Below are 9,945 nucleotides of genomic sequence, written 5' to 3'. Positions count from 1 at the left end.
ACTAAATCGAATTTGAAAAGAAATTTGAAATGTAAACATATTGCTGACTTTTGCGGATTTCCTTTAACCCCTCCCCCTCCAGAGGATCCCCCACCTTCCTGACTAGGCCATACTTTGCATTACGGCGCTGCGTTACTTTAGCTGACAATTGCACGGTCATGCAATGCAATTTACGTCCTTTTTTCCCCACAAATAGAGTTTTCTTTCGGTGGTATTTGATCATCTGTGCGGTTTTTATTTTTTGCGCTATAAGCAACAAAAGACGGACAATTTTGAGAAAAAAAAACAATATTTTGGACTTTTTGCTATTAATCATGTTCAGTAAAAAAATGTAGAAAATCAAATTCCGTCATAAATGTAGTCCAAAATGTATTCTGATCCGTGTCTTTGCTGAAAAAAAATCCTGATACGTGTAAATTAATTGGTTTACGTGAAAGTTATCGCGTCTACAAATGGCGGTGTAGATTCTGGGATTTTTTATTCCTACTAGTAATGGCGGCAATCAGTGACTTATAATGGGACTGCGGTGGGCATTCTGACACTGATGGGGGACTAACTTGGTGTCACTGACATCCCCAGTGACACCAATACAGTGATCAGTGCTAATACAAAGCCCTGACACCATACTAATGGCACTGGGCAGGAAGGGGTTAATGTGAGGGGTGATCAAAGGGTTAACATGGGCAGCGCAGTGGCACTTCTGCCTCGCAGTACGCGGGTTGTTGGTTCAAATCCCAACCACGGCACATCCTGCCTGGAGTTTTTATGTTCTCCCTGTGCCTGCGTGGGTTTCCTCCGGGTCCTCCGGTTTCCTCCCACACTCCAAAGACATGCTGGTAGGTTAATTGGATCCTGTCTAAATTGTCTCTAGTATGTGTATGTATGAATGTGAGTTAGGGACCTTAGATTGTACGCTCCTCGGGGGTGGGGCCTGATGTGAATGTACAATATATATATGTAAAGCGCGGCGTAAATTGATGGCGCCATATAGGTACCTGAAATAAATAAATGAACTGTGTGCTGGGAGTGTTTTACTAGGCGGCGGGGTCTGTGTTCTTCACTGTAAGCACACTGATCAGGAGGGCTGTACTGTGCAGTACAGGGAGGTAAACAAAACAGTCTTCCTCCCCGTCGGTGATTGTCGGTAATCACTGGGCACCAGCCGGTAATCACCGATCGGGACCCGGTGATTGACATTCGTGGTGTGATTTTGCTCACCCGTGCTGCTGAGTAGCAGTATATCTGCTATACGGAGGCGGGGAAGCAGTTCAAGATCGTGGGGTTGATTTACTAAAGGCAAACAGACTGTGCACTTTGCAATGTGCAGTTCCACTCTGCAACCGCAGCTGCTCCAGTGCTTGATAAATGAGCAGCAGCTCTGCTGACTTCCATCATCCAATCATAAATGGCGGTGGAAGGAGAACCGGTATCTCCTGCGTCAGCCAAGCAGGCGGCTCCTCAGCCGCAACATCGGAAGAGGTCCAAGTCTATTTCTGCCTCATTGAAGGAACGGGATGGAAGGAGCTGCCGGGAATCGAAGTATTCTTCAGAAAAGAAGGCAAACAACATCATCGATGTATCATAGACACCGTCTGGGACAGGCCCAGCTAATCACGGGAAAAGGTTACCACCAATCTGTGCAATAAATAAGTATAATGGGATCTAATGAATATTTAATGAGCTGCCCTAACAAGCAAAGAGCGCACTCTCCGCGCACAAACACATTTTAGGCGCATTTAAGGCTCTCTTATCACAAGGTCGTAAATTATCGTCTTGTTTAGATATGGCCTTGTCTGGAGATAATGGAAATTACAACGCTGGAGGAGAACAAAAGTGAGCCGGGCTTAATCACAGCGAGCTCCAGGCTGAGGAGGACACAAAATTAGGACTTGTTCCAGGGTTGTTGTGTAATGGTGATTAGTAAGCACAGGACCCGTAAACTGGTCCCCATGGCGCTCACGAGGACTTTGGCGCTCACGAGGACTCTGAAGTCAGGGAATAATTAAAGGCAATGAAGTTTGAGGCCCTTGGGAGGGGTTCTGTTTTCTGTTTGATCCTCATACTGTAAATGCACGATGGAAGGGGCCCAATTTATAATGTAGGCATGGGGGGCTTTGGTGTCCAACCAAACTGGGGTACATAGGTTCCAACAGTTGGTGAGGACCTACCACTGGGTGCTGGGGAGGACAGCCAAATTAGGACTTGTTTTATGCTTGTTGTGTAATGGTGATTAGTAAGCACAGGACCGTAAACTGGTCCCCATGGTGCTCACGAGGACTCTGAAGTCAGGGAAGAATTAAAGGCAATGAAGTTTGAGGACCTTGGAAGGGGTTCTGTTTTCTGTTCGATTTTTACACTGTAAATGCACGATGGAAGGGGCCCAAATTATAATGTAGGCATGGGGAGCTTTGGTGTCCAACCAAACTGGGGTATGTAGGTTCCAACAGTTGGTGAGGACCTACAACTGGATGCTGAGGAGGACACACAAAATTAGGACTTGTTTTTTGCTTTTTGTGCAATGGTGATTAGTAAGTACAGGACCTGTAACTGTTCTCAATGGCGCTCACAAGGACTTTGTCTAGAGTGATATGGAAATATGGTGTCAAGCCAAACTGGGGTATGTAGGCTCCAACAGTCAGTAAGGACCTACCACTGGGTGCTGAGGAGGACACACAAAATTAGAACTTTTTTTTTGCTGTTTGTGTAATGGTTATTAGTAAGCACAGGACCCGTAAACTGGTCCCCATGGCGCTCACGAGGACTTTGGCGCTCACGAGGACTCTGAAGTCAGGGAAGAATTAAAGGCAATGAAGTTTGAGGACCTTGGAAGGGGTTCTGTTTTCTGTTCGATTTTCACACTGTAAATGCACGATGGAAGGGGCCCAAATTATAATGTAGGCATGGGGAGCTTTGGTGTCCAACCAAACTGGGGTACGTAGGTTCCAACAGCTGGTGATGACCTACCACTGGATGCTGGGAGGACACACAAAATTAGGACTTTTTTTGTTTTTTATGTAGTGGTTATTAGTAAGTACAGGACCTGTAACTGTTCCCCATGGTGCTCACGAGGACTTTGTCTAGAGTGATATGGAAATATGGTGTCCAGCCAAACTGGGGTATGTAGGTTCCAACAGTTGGTGATGACCTACAACTGGATGCTGGGGAGGACACACAAAATTAGAACTTTTTTTTTTGCTGTTTGCGTAATGGTTATTAGTAACTACAGGAGCCATAAACTGTTCCAATGGCGCTCACAAGGACTTTGTCTAGATGATATGGAAATAGAACTGAAGTCAGGGAAGAATTAAAGGCGATGAAGTTTGAGGACCTTGGGAGGGGTTCTGTTTTCTGTTTGATCCTCATACTGTAAATGCACGATGGAAGGGGCCCAAATTATAATGTAGGCATGGGGAGCTTTGGTGTCCAACCAAACTGGGGTACGTAGGTTCCAACAGTTGGTGAGGATCTACCACTGGGTGCTGAGGAGGACACACAAAATTAGGACTTGTTTTTTGCTTTTGCGTAATGGTTATTAGTAAGTACAGGACCTGTAACTGTTCCCATGGCACTCATGAGGACTTTGTCTAGAATGATATGGAAATAGTACTGAAGTCAGGGAAGAATTAAAGAATTTCATACTGTAAATGCACGATGGAAGGGGCGCAAATTATAATGTAGGCATGGGGAGCTTTGGTGTCCAACCAAACTGGGGTACGTAGGCACTCACGAGGACTTTGTCTAGAGTGATATGGGAATAGTACTGAAGTCAGGGAAGAATTAAAGGCGATAAAGTTTGAGGTCCTTGGAAGGGGTTCTGTTTTCTCTTTGATTTTCATACTGTAAATGCACAATGGAAGGGGCCCAAATTATAATGTAGGCATGGGGAGCTTTGGTGTCCAACCAAACTGGGGTACGTAGGTTCCAACAGTCAGTAAGGACCTACCACTGGATGTTGGCACCAAACAGGCTATTTAAACTGATCCGCTGGCTTCTTTACAATGTTACCTGTAAAATCTTTGACCTGTGACCTTGTACCTGACTACCCGCTACTGACCTGGCTCCCTTCACCTGCCACCGACACCCACCTCTACTGGCCTTGGTTTGCACTGAGCTTCTGCCTGCATTCGTGTGCTGGATCTGATCACCAATTGTCCGCTTGACTTGGTTTCCCCTCCACCTTGTGACCTCATCATGTGCTGTGATTGGTCAAATCAGGTGGTCAGGTGCATTGCTTTGGCCAATCAAAATGCCAGAGTGCAGTGCATTGTAGGGCAGCGGCAGGCGAGCCATTACTGTTTGTACGTTCGCCAAAAAAACGCACGGCCGATGTCTGAGTCGAACTTACGATTGACTCGAACATCAAGCCGAACACTACTAGTTAGACTGCTAGGAAAATGTCGTTTTTAGTTTTATCCCTCTGAACGCCCCTACTGTTCACCGAACCCCCATGGAAGAAAATATATTTTAAATATATTTTTAAAATATTCTTCCCAAATATATTTACATATATTTGAAATACTGCACTTTTGGCCGTATTCAATATATTTAAAAATAAATAAATAAATAAATATATATATATATATACACAGTATATATTTATGTATATTGTATGTTGAAATGCATTTTTTATAGATTACACAATATATAAAAAATATTTTTTAAAATATAGGTTTTTTAAATATATTCTTCTGATTTTTTTTAACATATATTTTTACATATATTTGTAAATGAATTCCAAAAATGTAGATTAAATGTATTTTTTAAGACATACAGTATATTTGAAAATGTAAAATATTTTTCATTAATTTGGAATATACAAAAAAAAATTTTCAACATACAGTATATATATATATATATATATATATATAAATCTATAAATATATTTTGAAATATATTGAATACGGCCAAAATTGTAGTATTTCAAATATATTTTTCTTCCATGTGGGAAGCGCGCACGGCCGATATTCGACCATCAAGCCCATCTCTATGTACAGGTAAGCAGCCCATTCCAGGAATTAAATTGTCACACCTCTTCAGCGGAGATCCTATTACCGCAGACCGGACTTTGCGTCATAAATCCGGGTTTCGCGCTGTACAAGGCAGGCCGCTAAACGGCGTTCCCCCCACCCCCCTGATGTACTGCGGGATGAAAGCCGCAATGAAGTCTTGATAAGAATTCCCCCGTTCTTGGCGCAGCGCCCGAAGTTTGATTTTCACTCTCTCGTCGGGTGACTTTTGTCTTCGGAATGACGACCCCGCCGCCGCCCTCCGGCCTTTGTCGCTCCCCGCGGGCCCGCCGCACTGCTCCCTTTCAGGGGCTTTCTTTAGTGGAAGTCTTTCAGCCTGAATGGGGCTCATTGTGCCGCCCGGCTCTCAGGCCTCTTCAAAAGGGGAAAATTGATCGGAAAACAGCGATTATCTGAGCGTTAAGTGCACATTAAATGCCACATAATAACAACTCTGAATAGGCCAGAGAGAGGAAAAATCTCTGCTAATGCTTCCTGCAGCACGTTGTACGCTCCACCCGAAACTGGAGACCGAGGCGGCTCTGCCATGTGCGGGGTCCCCCCTCTGCTGCTGGGAATTCACAATGGAGATCTGGGAACACCTTCTTGTCATGCAGGAAAGGAATTCCCAAACCATGCCAAGTGCAGGCTTCTTGCTGGCTCTTACAGTGCCCCCCCCCCCCTGAAATGTCCCCCATGTTGTCATGTTACAATGTATTCCCCTCCCCCCCCCCAAATGTCCCCCATGTTGTCATGTTACAATGTATCCCCCCCCTGAAATGTCCCCCATGTTGTCATGTTACAATGTATTCCCCCTCCCCCCTGAAATGTCCCCCATGTTGTCATGTTACAATGTATTCCCCTCCCCCCCCCCAAATGTCCCCCATGTTGTCATGTTACAATGTATCCCCCCCTGAAATGTCCCCCATGTTGTCATGTTAGAATGTATTCCCCTCCCCCCTGAAATGTCCCCCATGTTGTCATGTTACAATGTATTCCCCCTCCCCCCTGAAATGTCCCCCATGTTGTCATGTTACAATGTATTCCCCCCCCCCTGAAATGTCCCCCATGTTGTCATGTTACAATGTATTCCCCCCTGAAATGTCCCCCATGTTGTCATGTTACAATGTATTCCCCCCCTGAAATGTCCCCCATGTTGTCATGTTACAATGTATTCCCCCCCCTGAAATGTCCCCCATGTTGTCATGTTACAATGTATTCCCCTCCCCCCTGAAATGTCCCCCATGTTGTCATGTTACAATGTATTCCCCTCCCCCCTGAAATGTCCCCCATGTTGTCATGTTACAATGTATTCCCCCTCCCCCCTGAAATGTCCCCCATGTTGTCATGTTACAATGTATTCCCCCCCCCCCTGAAATGTCCCCCATGTTGTCATGTTACAATGTATTCCCCCCTGAAATGTCCCCCATGTTGTCATGTTACAATGTATTCCCCCCCCTGAAATGTCCCCCATGTTGTCATGTTACAATGTATTCCCCCCCCCTGAAATGTCCCCCATGTTGTCATGTTACAATGTATTCCCCTCCCCCCTGAAATGTCCCCCATGTTGTCATGTTACAATGTATTCCCCCTCCCCCCTGAAATGTCCCCCATGTTGTCATGTTACAATGTATTCCCCTCCCCCCTGAAATGTCCCCCATGTTGTCATGTTACAATGTATCCCCCCCCCCTGAAATGTCCCCCATGTTGTCATGTTACAATGTATTCCCCCCTCCCCCTGAAATGTCCCCCATGTTGTCATGTTACAATGTATCCCCCCCTGAAATGTCCCCCATGTTGTCATGTTACAATGTATCCCCCCCCTGAAATGTCCCCCATGTTGTCATGTTACAATGTATCCCCCCCCTGAAATGTCCCCCATGTTGTCATGTTACAATGTATTCCCCCTCCCCTCTGAAATGTCCCCCATGTTGTCATGTTACAATGTATCCCCCCCCCCTGAAATGTCCCCCATGTTGTCATGTTACAATGTATTCCCCCTCCCCTCTGAAATGTCCCCCATGTTGTCATGTTACAATGTATCCCCCCCCCTGAAATGTCCCCCATGTTGTCATGTTACAATGTATTGTATTAGGATTGGATGAGCTCCATGGGTGTAATACTGGTGGCCCTCCTAATGGGAAGAGTACGGCACAACTGCAAACCCACCAAGATTCGGTTTAGGACCCTGTGAGGTGCTCAGTGAATTCTGGCTGCAGCAGACTTGGATGAAACTCATCACTTCCAGTGTAAACCATCTAAACACATTCCAAGCGCATCAAATGGAAAAATCTCTTTTGTTGTTAGAAAACAGCCACAGCCTAAAAAAAACAAAAAACAACAACGTGTCCCCTGCCAGCATGCCGTGTGTGGAAGCCGTGCTTCCTCTGCTGAGGTCCCCCATAGCTCTGCTCCCCACTGATTGCAGATCACCAGCTATAAAGGGACAGAAAACGGATGAAAATGGATGTATATGGATGAAAAATGGATGTAAATGGATGTGAACGGACAAATATGGATGACAACATATGTAAACAGACAAAAACATGATGAAAAGCTGATAAAAACGGATGTAAAGAGACAAAAAACAGATATAAATGGACAAAAAAAGGGATGTACATGGATGTAAACGGACAAAAACAGATGTAAATGGATGAAAACGGACAAGTACAGATGACGGATGAAAATGGACAAAACTGGATACAAACTGATATAAAGAGGCAAAAAATGGATGTAAACGGACAAAAAACAGGTGAAAATGGATGTAAATGGACAAAAGACTGATGTGACCAGACAAAAAAAGGATAAAAATGTATTCAAATACAGATGTAAACTGACGAACATTATGGATGTAAATGGATGAAAAATGGATGTAAACGGCCAAAGAATGGATGTAAATGGATGAAAAATGCATGTAAACGGACAAATAATGGATGTAGATGGATGTAAGCGATTGAAAAACTGATGTAAACGGATGAAAGCGGATGTAAACAAACAAAAATTGGATGTAAATGGAAGTAAACGGATGAAAAATGGATGTAAACGGATGTAAATAGACAAAAAAAGGATGTAAAGGGATGTAAATGGATGAAAAATGGATGTAAATGGATGTAAACAGATGAAAAAAACGATCACAACGGATGTAAACAGACAAAAAAACAGATGTAAATGGATGAAAACAGATGTACATGGATGAAAACAGATAAAAAAAAGGATGTAAATGGATGTAAACGGCAAAAATGGATGTAAACAGATGAAACACTGATCAAAACATACAAAAACAGATGTAAATGGATAACAAACCGATGTGAACGGATCCATTTTTCCTTGGAGAAGACATGGCTGAACCGACGACAAAACCGCAACGGCGTGTGAAAGGCGCCTGATTGTGAATGTCCAGCCTTTCGATTGGCTGCCGGCAGGAGGTATGCATGCCGCACCTGGGCCTCCGGAAATCGCCGGATTCGACGCACGTGGGCAAAATCGCGAATGTGGATGAGGCCTAAATCAGCTTTTGTCAGGAAAGAATAAAGATCCTTTTTTTTGTTTGTTTTTTGTCTTTTAGTATGACAATGTAACAAGAAATGATCAGATTTCACTCTTTATAGTTGAGCTGATGGGAGACGATTGAGCGTCCGTCCGTCCGTCCGTCCGGCGCACCCGAGTCCCCAGCGCCCGCTGCCAACGCACATTGCCCGCTTCAGTCCGCCATCTTTTTTTTCTTTATCCGGTGAAATGTGTATTCCATGATCCAAGGACGGCGCGTTTGGTTGCTCGGCAACAGAGCTGTCAACACTCCCGTCCAGGACGGCGATTACGGGAGCGGCACAACAAATCATTATTTCATTAGTAAGTGTTAATAAACAGAATGCTTTTTTCTGATCATTTTCCCATTTATTTACCGCGGATGTGTCAGCGTTCCGCCGCGCGTTTTCACCCGACGGAATAGCGGCACAAACATGAGCGGGAAATGAGGAGAACGATTCTACGTATGGAGGGGATTGAGTGTGGTGTCATTTATGGAGAAGGATAACGGGGGCTGCCACTTGTCTCCTGGGACCTTTATTGTGTGGTGTGGGGGGAGGGGGCGGGATCATAGGACCAACTGAACAGAATCACCATAGAACCTCCATGAAACCTCCATAGAACCTCCATGGAACCTCCATAGAATCTCCATAGAACCTCCATGAAACCTCCATAGAACCTCCATGGAACCTCCATAGAATCTCTATAGAACCTCCATAGAACCTCCATGGAACCTCCATAGAACCTCCATGGAATCTCCATAGAACCTCCATGGAACCTCTATAGAATCTCCCTAGAACCTCCATGGAATCTCCATAGAACCTCCATGGAACCTCTATAGAATCTCCATAGAACCTCCATGGAACCTCTATAGAATCTCCATAGAACCTCCATGGAATCTCCATAGAACCTCGATGGAACCTCTATAGAACCTCCATGGAACCTCCATAGAATCTCCATAGAACCTCCATGGAACCTCTATAGAACCTCCATGGAATCTCCATAGAATCTCCATAGAACCTCCATGAAATCTCCATAGAATCTCCATAGAACCTCCATGGAATCTCCATAGAACCTCCATGGAACCTCTATAAAACCTCCATGGAATCTCCATAGAACCTCCATGAAATCTCCATAGAATCTCCATAGAACCTCCATGGAATCTCCATAGAACCTCCATGGAACCTCTATAGAACCTCCATGGAATCTCCATAGAACCTCCATGAAATCTCCATAGAATCTCCATAGAACCTCCATGGAATCTCCATAGAACCTCCATGGAACCTCTATAGAACCTCCATGGAATCTCCATAGAATCTCCATAGAACCTCCATGAAATCTCCATAGAATCTCCATAGAACCTCCATGAAATCTCCATAGAACCTCAATGGAACCTCTATAGAACCTCCATGGA

Source organism: Staurois parvus, unplaced genomic scaffold (genome assembly GCF_062004578.1).
Source record: "Staurois parvus isolate SC_StPar_1 unplaced genomic scaffold, SC_StPar_1.0 ptg001118l, whole genome shotgun sequence".
Lineage (NCBI taxonomy): Eukaryota > Metazoa > Chordata > Amphibia > Anura > Ranidae > Staurois > Staurois parvus.
The sequence above is the reverse complement of the archived record's forward strand: the minus strand, read 5'-3'. Positions refer to the sequence as shown.